General features: G+C 34.7%; 1 long non-coding RNA gene across 1 annotated transcript; it reads left to right on the top strand.

The window, feature by feature from the left end:
• Positions 1–10,075: 10,075 nt before the first annotated feature.
• On the top strand, positions 10,076–11,760 carry LOC141480449 (uncharacterized). Its single transcript, XR_012464350.1, has 2 exons — positions 10,076–11,200; positions 11,268–11,760. It is a non-coding gene; the product is annotated as an uncharacterized lncRNA (long non-coding RNA).
• The last annotated feature ends 2,781 nt before the right edge of the window (positions 11,761–14,541 follow it).

The following is a 14,541-nucleotide window of genomic DNA, read 5'->3' as shown; positions in this document are numbered from 1 at the left end:
AATCAACAGATTAACATGACTATTTAATCTACGTTTAGAATAGTGTAACGGACCCACAACTTCATATTCAATTCTACCATTTTTAAAAACATTTTCCAACCCATAAACATTGATAGAGCAATCGTTCATATCTTTCAACTTAACTGGAAATTCCATACCTGCTACATTCAAGACGGTTGAGAAGTGGGGATATGATGAAATTCCATTAAGTTTCTGACTGGCAGGGTATAAAGCTGAAGTCACAGCCCACGCAAAGCAGCACTGATCTTGATTAGGAACATTCACCACACTTTTCTTCAATTCGATGAACCTTGGCAATTTGATGTATGAAGACCCTCCGAAGGGGCTATACTTGTTGATATTCACCTCCAAGTACAAAATTTTCTCAATGGTCCAACCTGAAAATATGGGTTTTCTCTATAAGTCCATCATCATCAACATTTTGACTAGATCACATACCTGAATCCCGATCTTGAAATTCCGCTGCTTTAACAGTTAAACTATCTGCAAAACTGCTATAAACCACATCCAAATCATTCGATTGATCAATTACTTCATTGGGACTATTAAATGATTTGATGTCTGAAAGATCCTTAGTTTGCAGACTGTACCGCCCAAACACTTCCATGTTCACTTTCATGCATTTATGGATATCCAACACTTCTTCGAGTAGTTTCACTACTTTCTGCTTAATTTCATTGAAGAATGTTGGGTAATCCATGTGGTGGTTTTCAATGTCCACTCGGTAGCTCACAATTCGACACTTGAAAGCTGTATTGACAATTTTCACACCTTCCCCATATTGAACATATGCATTTGTTCTGTGCTGCAACGTCCTCCGATGTACATTCATCTGATCGCTTGCAATAGTCAAATTGCAGCAAACGCATGTTTGCAGTGTTGGAAGTGCTGGGGGTGTCAACCGTTGCCTCTTCGATGTTGGAGGTCCATCACCATTTGCGGGTGTGCAGGAATCCCGCTGATGACGACGTAGGTTGTCACTACGAGTGAAACTTTTTTTACAATCAACGCACGAATACATCTTGTATATAGAAATATCTACCGTACGATAAGGAGAATTTGAAATGAGTGAAACGTTCACACCACACTCCTTATAAAAGCCCAACTCCTCCCCCCCACCATAACCCAAATGAGAGCTACAAGGTCAACATTCAATGCCACAGAGCAAGCTCAAGGTAGTCGAAGTGACGAACGTCAATGTCAAACCCCACACTCAAGGTCAAACACCGCAACGCCTAATCCCACTGTATATTCTGTACACGTCACGATTTCATTCAAGGTCAACATTCAATGCCATGGAGCAAGCTCAAGGTAGTCGAAGTGTCGAACGTCAAGGTCAAACCCCACACTCAAGGTCAAACACCGCATTCAATCTCATACTATGTGTACGACGTTCAAGGTTAGGTGACGTCATACGATATTCTGAACTTATATAGGAATTACCAACAAGGGAGTGGACAACGCCGAACGCCCACTGTTCAAGGTTATATTCTGTACACGTCACGATTTCATTCAAGGTCAACATTCAATGCCATGGAGCAAGCTCAAGGTAGTCGAAGTGTCGAACGTCAAGGTCAAACCCCACACTCAAGGTCAAACACCGCATTCAATCTCATACTATGTGTACGACGTTCAAGGTTAGGTGACATCATACGATATTCTGAACTTATATAGGAATTACCAACAAGGGAGTGGACAACGCCGAACGCCCACTGTTCAAGGTTATATTCTGTACACGTCACGATTTCATTCAAGGTCAACATTCAATGCCATGGAGCAAGCTCAAGGTAGTCGAAGTGTCGAACGTCAAGGTCAAACCCCACACTCAAGGTCAAACACCGCATTCAAGCTCATACTACGTGTACGACGTTCAAGGTTAGGTGACGTTATTCAAGGTCGTGTGACGTCTCAAGGTCAAAAGGGGTGGGGGGAGGCGTTCAGTCGGCATTAGCACCCTACTGCCAAAGATTATTTGTTTATTTGATTCATCATAATTTCGACTTAAAAGTCGAAATTTCGACTTTTATTTCGTAATTTCGACTTTTATCTCGCAATTCCGACTTTTATCTCGTAATTTTGACTTTTATCTCATAGTTTCGACTTTTATCTCGTGATTTCGATTTTTTTCTCGTAATTTCGACTTTTTTCTCGTAATTTCGATTTTTATCTCGTAATATCGACTTTTATCTCGTAATTTCGACTTTTATCTCGTAGTTTCGACTTTCATTTTGAAATTTCGACTTTCATCTGTAAATTTTGAGAGGAGGAAGATCTTCTTCTTATCTTCCTCTTGAAGATGATCACTTGGTGATCGAAACACGTGTCGAGGTGTAAAAATAACGATTTGGTGTTGGGAAAAAAAAACTCCAGTAATATTCATTACTACACCAAAGGTTCCAAACAGTACATCATAAGGTACATTATTGTTGGTAATGAAAATAAATTGAACAATGGTGAGAGATAATAATGATATTTATTCATCCATGTTGCATACTAAATAGAATTAACATCTTGAAGGTATTGATGAATAAATTGCAAATCCACTGAGGGTTTAACCCTGTGTGTGGTTAAATTAACAAATACAATTAATAAAATAATATTACATATAACACAATCACAATTACTCACATAGAACAATTTGTTGTGATAGCTAAAAAATAAAATATAATAAAATATCAATGTCATACATTGTCGCATTGATAGATAAAATCGAAGGTTATAAAAAAGTTGAGAAACAAACAAACACATACAGCCAGATCACAGAAGTTCATACTTGTTTGTGAGGATAACAAATATTAAAGTTTTACACATTATAAGTACATAGGTATTGATAAACTGAGGAGATACAAATATTGAATCAATTTATAATATGAAATATGTAAAATACAATAATATGCATGTATTGAGTACAAGGCAGAAAGGGCCAAGTTCATATTTTAGTAGTGTGAGGTTCAAATTTCATTATTTACAACTGTTTATCTTTTGCATTATGTTATTGAAACAAATTAAATTATGAGCACTCTCTCTAGGTGAGTTCTTTATAAACCTGACTAGTTTACTTTTGAATTGGTTGATATTACGTATCTATTGAATATTCGAAGGTAAGCTGTTGTATAGTTTTAGACCCAAGTATTGATGACATTTCTGGCCCACCAATTTATGCACAAGAGGACATTGGAACTGCTTACGATGCCTAATACTATAGTCATGGGTAAGTGTCACTAACTGATTCTTGTGTTTATGTTGTCTTATATTACAGTTTTTGTAATACAATCGTCTTGCATTTAGTAATCTCGATTCTTTATAAAGTGTATCACTTGTTCATCTGAGCAACAGAGGGCTCTGAATGACTTCAAGAGAATGGATGTTACTTTTAGATATACCTTCCCATCCGAGTAGTCCATAAGTGACATGACTTTCCACAATACTGTGATATATTATCTCTTTTTGTTTCAGGTCAAGAATATCATTCAACTGTCGGAATTTATAAAGAACAAATCGAAGTTTTTGCAGAAGGAAGTTGATGTGATGATCCCACTTCATATGTATATCTATAACTATTCCAAGATATTTTATTATATTTGTCGACATTATTCGTGTATTGTTTCCTAGAGATAGAGAATTGAATTTGGGCATTGTTGTTTGGTAATTAAAAAGGGTAAAAAATAAGTTTCATCTATGTTGATAGTTAGAAGGTTGTTGTCAAAGAACGATTTGATTAGTGAAAAATCTGATTCTACATCTTCTTCCAAAGTGAGCCATGACTCGCCCTTATAAAATATTGCAGTATCATCTGCAAAGCTGATTATTTTTCCTTTGCTCTGAATGGAAAATAAGCTGTTTATGTATATTGAGAATATTATCGGCTCCATCACGGTACCCTGAGGCACACCATATTCAATTATTTTGAAGTCATTATGTGTTTCATTTATTCTGACACATTGTGTTCGATTCTCAAGGTACTTTTTGGTAAATTTTCGTTTTGAGAACACCCGGCGATTTTGAAAAAAATTTAACGTTTACTTACGTATTTTGATTCGTAGATTACGAATCCGAAAGAAAAAAGCGGCGCTCTCCCTTATTTACAAAGTTACGGCCCTTCATAGTTCTGCTAAAAAATGTAAGCAGCTGCTTTTTGGTTACATATCTCTGTATTTTACGTTTTGAAGGTTGATGATATGGTTGGTACGACTGATGCAGTTCAGATTCCTAAAGTAATTCAAATGTTTTTTACCTTCATTCTTTAGATCGTAAATTGGTTTTTAGTGGTGTATTACGAATTTGAAATAGTAGGCGGCGGCAAATACTAACCGCTTTTTTCTGAAATGTCACTAGTAACTAACACAAAAATAGAATAATGTCACCAGGAGAAGCATTCGTTTTTAAATTGAGTTTTTTATAAGAAAAATGTTGAATATTGAAGTGAAAAGTGTCAAAGAAGGAGGAATAAGGTGTGAAGGTGACCTAGTGAATAGATGCTTGTGTTTTTAAATAGTTTATTTTGTGAAAAAGAAGGCTGAAAAGTTGCCCTATTCAGAACTTTGAAGGGCCGTAACTTTGTAAATAAGGGAGAGCGCCGCTTTTTTCTTTCGGATTCATAATCTATGCACCAAAATACGTAAGTATACACGCAAAAATTTTTTCAAAATCGCCGGGTGTCCTCAAAACGAAAATTTACCATGGCAACACCTAGATATAACATTCAAAACCATTTCTGTTGGGAAACATAATAAGAAATAGGCTATGACTAGGCTGTAGTACTTCTCACATTACGGCTTCCGCCCTAGTTGGTCGTTGGTCTTAAACCTCCCTTCTTTGAAAGATATCTCAGCTCCTCATAATATAATTCGAATAAATTCATGTTATTCGTATGTATTGTAAATGAAAAAATTACCATGAGAAGTGACCTTACGCCGCTCAGCACCCTCTCGCTGCAAGAATTTTCATGATTGCCCTCATTAATACTGCAATAGACATTGTTTCGAAAGATATCGAAAATCTTCATTCGTGCATCAAGTAGAAATGAAAACATAGAATTCAATTGCCCAGAATCCTACTTCTATTCCAATGTAAGTCATGGCATTCAAATTATTATTCTATTTCTTTGATATACGATCTTCATGATAAATGCTTCATTTTGAAACGTGAGTTATTTTGGTTTGCTGATAATTTTATTGAGTTGTTTCAATAGTTTTGTCCGATTTTTTTAGTCTACTTTAAACTGTAATTTGATCGAAATAAGCGCCATTTGAATCAGTATACTTTTGCCAACGTAACATGAGTCGATTATTTCCGTCAGCATAAACATTGTGTACTGAGGACTTGATGAAGTCGACGAAGGCCGTTTTTGCCTGGTGTTGATCGGCGAAGGTTCTCCCGGATAGGCAGTCATCGAAGTCAGCTGGCGAGCGGTCTGGGGAGTATGAAGGGTGAGGCAGAACTTTGACGCTCAATTCGTTTAATTTTCGTACGGTGATTTGTGAAACGTGCGAACGGGCGTTGTCGTGGAGGAAGATCGGACTTCTTCTGTTGACCAGTGCTGGCTGCCGGTACATTTCGTCAATTACCTCACAATTGTGTGATGACCTGGCCGGTTGCAGAAAGTTATAGTGTTATAGTTTCAAACTTCAATATAAGGTGAAAACAGGCAAAAACTCAAAATTTGAAATCAATGACCAGCATCAGTGTATAGATCAGTATGATCAGTACCACGACACAGTAGAATAATTATTTATTGAGATTTAAACCTAATAGTTCATTTCCAGTATCGGAACTCTATAGCGCCGCTACTGAAAACGACGTTTGGATAATTGACGTACTTATAGATGGCATCAGCTCCTATAATGAAAATGCATTAAAATCATCTGCATACCAAATTAATTCGTATATCATAAAAACTCCTATCTCATAGAATTTCGGTAATATATTTTGAAAGGTAGGAACATGTGGAATGCCGAAGAAGTATCAATATTCATCGTTGTGTAATTAAAATCATTTTCTCATTTTTATGGTATAGGGCTTATTATGATGAGTCCGCGTTTTGTAATAATTCGGGTTACACAGAAATGAGAGAAACATTTAAATAGGACAGCCAAAGAAACTGAAATTGTATTTTTGATATCTCTAGCGATTGAATGAAATTTCGAAAATATTGAAGATTCACTAACAAAATAATTGTACCTACCTATATTCCATTGGAACTGTATGACTACCTTTGTAAATCATTTTTTCTCGCATTCTTCAAAGTTCGATATTGAATTATAACACGTCTATAAAAATGGTCTAAATTTAAATGACTCTCAAAAAATGTCGAGTGGCTAATAAATTGATAATTGAATAGAACTGGCCAATACTTGATGAAACTCCATATTAAAAACTAATTAATATAGTTTATTGTATGATTTTCACTATAAATTGATGTTTGGGAACAGAAAGATTTTTTGAATCAATTGAATGGAACCGATGGTTTGTTCCTAAATGATTCAACATTTGTATGAAAATATAGGCATCACATAATAACTGTTCCTATTTTTTTGTAATGTACTGTTTTGTTGCCGTTCAATTCTGCATTCGAATTAAATAGGTTCAAAACAACCTAAAAGAGGATATTTTTGTTTCAATTGAGTTCGTATGAATTGATATGATTACAAAAATCCATTGGTAATAAATGTCAAAATGACACTAAAATTTTTCCATCTCGCAATTTCACATACTTAATTTCATCTATGAATTTATGTGAATTAACAAAATGTAAACTCTAGACACGCTGGCTAGGCTACCAAGATACATAGTCCAGTCATTATAATAAGTTCACCTCGGAATTCGAGATACCCAGCTGTAAGTCTGTAAATACTTGTATATTGACACCCTAAAAGTTGTCTCGAAACCTACATATGGTAGGGTGTGAGCAACTATTAAATTTCAAGGTCAAAGGTCACAAAAATCGGTTTTTTGCGCTTTTTTTGGAAATATCTCATTTCCTATGGGTTTTTTGCTATTTGTATTTATTATCAATATTGTAGAATACAAAATTCTCTACAAATTTTGTAAAAAAAATTTTTTATACGGTGAACCGTTTTCGAGATAGAGGGCGGAGAGCGCGTGGTCACAGCATCACTTCAGGTCAACCGGTGCCTCCGGTCGAAAACGCGCCATATATAGTTGATGAACTATCGATAAATCAATGATTATAAATATTTGTCAATTTTTATTAACTATTATATTATATTTTATCATTTTTTTCCTAACTTATCCACTTTTTATTCAGTATTAATTTACACTTACCTGCGTACAGTATTACATTTACACTTACCTGCCCATGTAAATGCAGAATTGTTAATGAAAATATAGGAATTATATTTGAATTTTAACCTAATCAATATATATTATAACTTCTTACATGATGAAAAAAAAACAAATAAATTATGAATTAATCTTTTTATTAAAAAATATCATTGAATACATTTATTTTTATTGAAAGTAAAGAAATGGAATAAAGGGTACAAAAACTACAATTTATAATTTTATTCATCTTCTTCCTCTTCATCGTCGTCTTCTGGCTGCTGGTAAATTTCAAACTGGTCTTCATTATCGTCTTCAACGACATTTGTCTCAAGTTCTTCCATGATTTCGGGGTCAAAGGTTCCATCTTCGTTAATGTCGCTCTGATATGGTAGAGCATTGAGACAAGCTTGCCCATTACATTGGCCACAAGCTAAAGAGCATTGCAAGCCTGCTTTCCTGCATCCGCATCGCGAACCACAACCACTCTTGCAGTTGCAGAAAATTGTATTTAGCAAATCTTCTGGAGCAGGTGGTAAAATTGTCATGATAGGCTCCAGAAAATCGTTTCACATTGCCCAACCCCATACCTGGGGTTCCAAATCATGTCCTAACCAAGTTTGAACTTGATAATATACACGGTTGAAATGTTGATGAGCAGGTGCACTTGTTGGTGGAATATTTGAAAGCTGCACAGGTTCATTAACTTTTGTAGACTTGACGTAATGCATATAACGAAGATGATCGAGACTTTTCACAGATTTCGGAGCATTATAGACTGCCAATAAGATTTGAGTTCCACTCTCTAATAATCTCTGGGCCGAACAATTTTCTTCCTCAAATGCTGCAGCTAGTTCATCCAAATTTGTCAGTTTCTCAAAAACTTTTAAAAATGATTTTTCCCTTTTCAAAAAGCGCAGAAGTTAATGCGTGCAGAAATAAAATATGTTTTTTAGAATGAGGATAATTATCAAAACTTTCAGTCGAGTATATCTCCGTTTTTACATTACCTTTCCCAACTTTTTTAAAGAAAATTTCTTGTTCGTAAGACAGTGTACGCCCAATTTAAATGACAGGTAAATCAATATCTTGTCCTATTATAACTGCAGTTTTTTTAGACTTTGATTCTTCAATTGCAGTTTCAACAATAAGAACATCCGCATCATCTCTGGCTTGTTTAGTAGTAATATTTGCAGCTTGTAATTTTTCAATTAACATATTAATGAACTTATCTTTGTTATTTCGATTTGATAAGAATTTTTCTTGAGTAACTGGTACAACCATTGTTTCATCGAAACAAACTTCATACGTTTTTGAAAGTGCAGCAGGTCTTCTCTGCTGCTCCATAGCTTTTACGTTCTTACTGTAGTCTGAATATCCGTCAAATACAACAATTATTTTGGAACTGTAATGCTTTTGTAAATAATTCATGTATTTATCAAAAATAATAGAAAAAGTATCTTCTCTGCTCCATACAACATGATGAAGAAGAAATCCGCCATCAATAATGAACGTCACATTATTTTCATTGAGAACAAAATCAATTGGGCTCATGTTGTCATACAATGACATAATATAATAGTTAATAAAAATTGACAAATATTCATAATGATTGATTTATCGATAGTTCATCAAATATATATGGCGCGTTTTCGAACGGAGGCACCGGTTGACCTGAAGTGATGCTGTGACCACGCGCTCTCCGCCCTCTATCTCGAAAACGGTTCACCGTATAAAAAAATTTTTCAAACAAAATTTATAGAGAATTTTGTATTCTACAATATTGATAATGAATACAAATAGCAAAAAACCCATAGGAAATGAGATATTTCCAAAAAAAGCACAAAAAACCGATTTTTGAAACCTTTGACCTTGAAATTTAATAGTTGCTTACACCCTACCATATGTAGGTTTTGAGACAACTTTTAGGGTGTCAATATACAAGTATTTACAGACTTACAGCTGGGTATCTCGAATTCCGATATTCTTACCTAATTTAAGCTTAAATGACTGGATTAACATGCTAGATTTTTTAACGGGAAGCCAAAATTGAAGTATTTCGATTAAAAGAGCTGAAATAGTCTGAGGCAAGTTTCATTTAAGACGATTCATCGTTAAAAAAAGATGAGCATTAGAAAAATAGTTTAAATAATGAAAATGAGTAAACCATTTTGAATCTAAACTGAATAATTTAAAATTTATACTGTAGTTAGTATGAATAATTAAAATTTTTATACTTATTCATGATATAAACATGGAAATGGATCAATAGACAGAATACATATTAGTAAAATTAGGATGAGAGTGCTTGAAGATGGAATGCAAGCAAACAAATTTTGTATAATACCAACGTATAAGAAATCATGGAAGAAACTCAGCATAACATATTATGAAATTATTCGAATGTGAATGTATAAGATGTAGGAAATTACTTTTGTTGAACTATTCAAACGTCAAAGTGATATGCCAAAGCATTTTAAACAATTTTGAATGTAGTTGAGTTGAGAAAGATTTATTAGTAGAATTCATAATTAATGCGTTGTGGTTACTACCCAACAAGCAGCAAAAGTGATAGCTGCGGATTATGAGGTATATTTCATTAAATATCTCTTGAAAATATTAATTTTATATCTCATATTCAATATTCTTCATTAACATACACTCCGGAGAGAAGATGGCATTTTAAAAATGCAATGCACGACTAATCATAACCCGTAATGATACAATAATGTTGAAAAAACTCAATATGATATTTTTTTTGTAAACTTTGTTCAACCTTGATATCTACGGAAGTAGAGGGGAAAAGACGGGTCTGGACCTCCTCCCAAGGGTATGCCCCCCCAGATACACACCACTGACTGTGACCTTGATTCGTTTTTTTATTCTCTGCCTATGAGTTGACCTTGAGTTGTGTGTAACATGATGAGGTGAAACCCCTTTTTTACTCTCCGCCCATGAGTGGCATTGAGATGTGTGTGATGTCATGACCGTGAACCGCTTTTTACTGTACAGCTATGATTTGGCCTTGCATGGTCACATGACCTTGGAAATTTCCTAAGCGATTTCGAGCTACGAACACGTCATATGACCTTGGGAGAAAATTCTGATCGATATTGACCTCGGAACACGTCATATGACCTTAAACACAAAGTGTGGATAGACAACCGGCTTTGCCCTTGATACATGAGCTCAAATATAAAGAAGATGTAACCTTGAACCCCTTCCCTCCTGATAATTTTTCTATAAGTATGGAGTTTCATACTTTCACATTCAGTTCATATAATCTCAAGTGTTCGAATAGGTGATTAGTATTTGTTGAGTTTCAAGGTGATAACGAGAAGTAACTAGCAATCCAAGTAGTGAGTGTTGACATCGTCATAGAGGTGAACATATTTTTTATATTCTTAAACTGTAATTTTCACTATTTTTTTTGAAATGGATAATTTGAAATTTGACATTGAAAAGATTAATTTTGCAATTAATCAACAAAATGAAGTTTTAGAGCAGAGATCCATAACATCATTGATTGTCGATAAGGGTTATAAAATTGAAAAAATGACTATGCTTTCTACACGATATGGTAAATCCATCCAAGTAGTTTTATTGGATGAGGAAAGTAATACTTCCTTCAAATCGTGGCTACCAAAACGTGTCACAGAGCAATTCACAGAGGACATTATTCGTGAAGTGAATTCAACCAAATCTAAATTCATTTTTACATATATGGGTCAAAGTTCTCAGGATTATCCTGGTGCCAAGACCCGCTCATTGGTAAAATTTGATATTTTAGATTGATGGTGTTGATTGTGTCTTTATTCTCTTTGTAAATAGTGAAAATATGGTTTATTTATATGAAATATGTATCAACTCTCTCGCTTCAATCATGGTCAAATTTCAAGTGAGTGTTTTTTTTTCCATTCACAATATATCTCCCAAACTAATGAATGTGATTTGTATTTTTTCAGAGCTGTTCATTCTGCAAATATGTGGATGCAATATTCAGCACAAGAGTGGCCGGAAGCTGTGGATTTGGATTCTGCCATAAGAAAAATGGCTTGGGAAATGGCTGATCTGAGTTTTGACGCTCTACATTCATCAAATTATGATTTAAGTGTATGTTATGATGCTGAGGAGGTGCGAAAACTTTTGGAGCTTAGTGAAAAGTATGAACTTGGTGTGGCATTGTGTCATAAATATTCGTATGGAAGCAGGAATTTGGATGACTTCTGTAAGCTAATAATTGAAGCAGACTTGAAACATTTTCTTTACGATATATGCACATACCTGCCGCAGAATATTATAGAGAAATATCAATTGGAACCGCGAAGTCCTAACCCACAACTGGAAGAATCATTAACTGATGGTGATGTAAATAATTGAAATCTGTTGTATATGGTATGAATAAAATAATGTTGCATATTTGCCTATATCTAGTGAATAAAAGACAAAAAATAATTATTGATTGTTTTATTATTTATCGAATATTTCATGATGAATTACATGTCAATCTTATTATAATCCAGTCTGAACAGAGCCGTTAAGAGCATTATATGATAAAACAGCATCGTGGAGGATGAGTGCATATACTTTGGTGTTTGCTGGAAACTTCACCTTGCGTGTTTCAAATTCTATTTTGATGTCGACAGTGGATGACTTCATAGCATCGGGTTGATGGGAGCAGTCGATGATGAATAGTGGATTGTTGCGAAAGCTGCCAATATCCATCATCGGCTCACTCATAATTTTATCGTAGTAGCTGCGTTGGAAGTTTTCATATGCATAGTAGGCTGATGAGTCTAACTTCTTATCGAAATCCAGATTCCAACGCTCATATGGATATACTTCAGAGTTCAGAGATAGTCGAATATTATTAATATTCACATGTGAGAATTTAGTTACATCTTTTGATATATTTTCGGATTGATTAGTATTTTGAAAGCCGATAATGATATATCGTGGTCTTTCGAGACTGTTGGTTGTCTTCACAGCCCATATATCTGAGGATGTATCACGAAGTGTGGGTAATTCATAAAGGTCCCACATACGATAAGCCACCTTCACTTTAGCATTATTAGAATTTTTATTGATGCGATTCAATAGTTTCAATTTTTAGCGATCTTCCGGCACAATGTGTCTGATTCTCCATTCTATTTTATTGATTTCTAAATCTGCATCAACTTCTCCTATGAATGAATTTTTGAAAGAGCGTGCTATAATCAAAATGAGCTCCTGCTTCACATTCAATATCCCTTTATTGTAATCTTCAGCAAAACCCATGAGATACTTCAAGGGTAATTTGCCGCTGAATACATTGCTGACGGAATCCAATATATCTTGTTTATTCACATCAAGACCCCATCCTATCGGTAGTAGTGAATTTGCTTGTGTTTGTCCGAATGATATCATCGTTTTCATTGTTGTAGTTATACCAGGTTTTCGAACAACGACCACTTGTTCACCCCCCATTTCATAGCGAATTTCATCGAAGAGAAAAGCGAGGGCGTTATTGGATAGGTAGCACTGCTTCGTGGTATCAGATGGTGTGAACTTCCCCTCGATATAAATGTAACTGTCTGCTATATCCAGTATAAGATCTTGAAAATTGATTGGAATTCTTATTTCATCTGAATTTTTGTAATATGGTGAACCATACGGCTTATATGTATGCTCATGATGGCTAATGAGGGAATGGTCGAACATTGGCTCTTCGAATACCTCCAATTTATCACTTGTGGTGATGGTAGCCATGTTATTACTATTTTTTATATCGCACCTTCAAACCAATGGATTTGAGAAATATTCTGAACAAAATTTGAATGTTTCTGAAAGGAAGTTGAGATTCCATATGTTCATATTCGCCACCATTATTTCTATTTCGATGGGAATAAAATCTAAAACAACACCAACATAATGTGTGGATGCTATCATTAATGGTTCGTATACGCACATGAGAGTCCGTCACACAGTACAGATCTAAATTATTTTCCACTGTCTCACTAATGTTCATCCACCGGCTCCCTATTATAATGTTGCCATTGTCTGTCGCTGGATCATCATCAATGCCTTCATCTTCAAGTTCTGGATCCATACGAATTAGTAAATTTAAAAACATATTCGCCAAAGGCTATACTGCAAACTTCACCACTGAACTTTTTAAAGTTGTGAAAATTAATAGTACAGACCCTATAACTTATGAGCTAGAAGATGTGAATGGACATCCAATCAAAGGTTGCTTTTATAAAATGGAGTTGAATAAAGCGAAAGATCCCAATACATATTTGGTTGAACGAGTTTTGAAAAAGAAAGGACGTCGCCTATTTGTGAAATGGTTGGGATTTTCTGGAGATCATAACTCTTGGATTGATGAAAATTCATTAATGTAATTGCAGTATTATTGTTTTTGATGAAAAATAAAGATATATAAATGAAATTGATTTTTTTTTTTGAATTTTGATTTTAAATAGTAAAAAAAACAAACAATATTCAAACTGATTTTATTCATCACATTTATATCTATTAATGCATTTGTTTAATTATTAGCGTTCGTTGTGATAGGTGGCACCATAACCAATGGAATGTAAGATCGAATAACGTTGCCATAGATTTCTAGTCTCCTCATCTGATCTTCACTCTCCAAACACCAACAATCCCGGAAGTGAAAGTTCTCATCGGGATGGAAATCACCAACATTTTCACATAATATCCATCCATTTCTACACATACTACATAAATTGTTCCAACAATCTACTTTGTAGTTATCACAACGCATACAACGTTGAATTAGTAACTCGCGATTTGATGCACAATTCACACACATACTTCTACAAATTCCTATATTGTTATACACGATTTTGGTAAAACATTTGTAGCACTGATGATGGACGCATACTTCAGGAGATGAATCATTTGACGTCTTCGGAATTGTGAATGGACTCGGAACTGGAACTGGATTCTCCAACACACATCTACGACACAAACCAGTACATGGATTAATATACGTCTCAGGCCAATAACCTTGACAATTATTACAAAATATAGTTTTATCAATTTTAATTGGATCGCCACACACTTTCGGTTTTGAATTCCATTCTTTCGGAAAAGGCATATTAGTATTCACTATTAGATGGTGCAATATTCAACTGACAAATTCAACTGCACTCTCATGAACCTATTTTTCCTATCATAAACTCATAGAGAGAATAGAGGGAGAAGAGTGGTGGGGCTACCACCTCCACAATC

Source organism: Leptinotarsa decemlineata, unplaced genomic scaffold (genome assembly GCF_025532065.1).
Source record: "Leptinotarsa decemlineata unplaced genomic scaffold, Ldec_3_MD MMD2_P_RNA_scaffold_9, whole genome shotgun sequence".
NCBI lineage: Eukaryota > Metazoa > Arthropoda > Insecta > Coleoptera > Chrysomelidae > Leptinotarsa > Leptinotarsa decemlineata.
This window is presented reverse-complemented; position numbering and strand designations above follow the sequence as displayed.